The sequence below is a fragment of the Octopus bimaculoides genome, chromosome 3 (assembly GCF_001194135.2).
Source record: "Octopus bimaculoides isolate UCB-OBI-ISO-001 chromosome 3, ASM119413v2, whole genome shotgun sequence".
Classification (NCBI taxonomy): Eukaryota; Metazoa; Mollusca; class Cephalopoda; order Octopoda; family Octopodidae; genus Octopus; species Octopus bimaculoides.
This window is the reverse complement of record NC_068983.1, coordinates 9,103,035-9,104,904: the sequence shown is the minus strand read 5'-3', so window position 1 is coordinate 9,104,904 and position 1,870 is coordinate 9,103,035.

The following is a 1,870-nucleotide window of genomic DNA, read 5'->3' as shown; positions in this document are numbered from 1 at the left end:
ATATATATATATATATATATATAAATGCATATATATGTCTATGTATTCACACACGTATATATGTATATATATATATATGTGTGTGCGTGTGTGGAGGCTCAATGGCCCAGTGATTAGCGCAGCGGACACGCGGTCGTAGGATCGCTGTTTCGATTCCCAGACCGGGTATTGTTAGTGTTTATTGAGCAAAAGCACCTAAAGCTACATGAGGCTCCTGCAGGGGGTGGTGATGAACTCTTATGTACTCTTTCACCACAGTTTTCTCTCACTCATTTTTTCAGTTGTACCTGTATTTCAAAGGCCCAGTCTTGTCACACTCTGCGTCACGCTGAATGTCCTGGGGAACTACGTCAAGGGTACATGTGTCTGTGGAGTATTCAACCACTTGCACGTTAATAAAGAGCTGCGACTTCACTGGTGCCAAGCTGTATCAGCCTTTGCTTTTCCCTTGGATAACATCGGTGGCGAGGAGACGGGAGGCTGGTATGAATGGGCAACTGCTGGTCTTCCATAAACAACCTTGCCCAGACTTGTGCCTCGGAGGGTAACTTTCTAGGTGCAATCCCATGGTCATTCATGACCGAAGTGGGTGACAACAATATATACATATGAATATACTCTCCCTTCGAAGCCGACGTACAAACGCTCAGCTTTTGCCGAACGACCTGCACAAGTGATTTGCTTATAGTGATCAAATGTCCATGACTCGCTTAGATCCCTTTCTCCATCAAATCGACGGTGTCCGAAGAGGGCCTGCGTACCAAGCATCGTGTCGATGTGATCATAGAGCAACGTGAAATGAAATGTGTCACTGAAGAACCCAACGTGTCACTATTTCTACGATTTCAAATCATGATCGCTAGATTGTGAGTGCAACTTGCTAATCACTAAACCATGCGCCTTCATATATATGGCTATATTGTATGATTCAAAGTTTCTCCAAGCCATTAGGCAATAGCCTACTAATGCTAAGATTTTATGGACCTGCGATAATGAAGAGGAAATAATTGCTAAATGAGAAATATAATTCATTTTTTCATGTTGACATATGTTTAGTAGGCAAGAATTTCTTGTCATTAAAGATAGCATCTTATTCTTGCAAAGGAAATTGTTTTTGATATCATTTGATGTCACAATCATTATATATGCATTACACATACATATATATGCATATACATTAACTTGTTCGAAGATTCTTGTAGTTATTGCATGCAGCTAAAATTTGTTTAGAGCAAAAGAGAAAACATAATAACGAAGTGTTTCGAGATCCAACCAAATTTGAGTTCTAGATTTTAATGTTTTCAAATATATGCGAATGGTTTTCTTAAGGAGTGTCGAGTTTACAATTCTGTAGATGATAATGATAGTATCTTATAAGCTTAATTCTTATATCGATGATCGCGCAATGACTAAATAAAATAGTCCAATAATGGGGCATGTAAGCCCTCAACAGAAAGAAATAAGTTTTCCCATACGGATGGGACTCGAACCCACACCTCTTTGTTTACGCCACCAAGTGTGCTACCGATTACACCAGCGAACGTACCTGCTTTTTTCTGGCCGATTTAGTAACTAAAATTGGTTCGTAGTTGTTTTTGTAAACAAATATTTCCTGCTTTTACTGCGAATGGTTTTGTTAAGCAGTGCCGATTTTCCGACTCTGTGAATAATAATAATAGTATGTTATGAGCTGAAAGCTTATAGCGAGCCCTGCGCAATGATTAAAGAATAATAATGCTTTGGTCGGCCCGAGGCTATAGTAGAAGACACTTGCCCAAGGTGTCACGCCGTGGGACTGAACCCGGAACAATGTAGTTGGTTAGCAAGCTACTTACAACTCAGCCATCCTGCACCTATATATATATATATA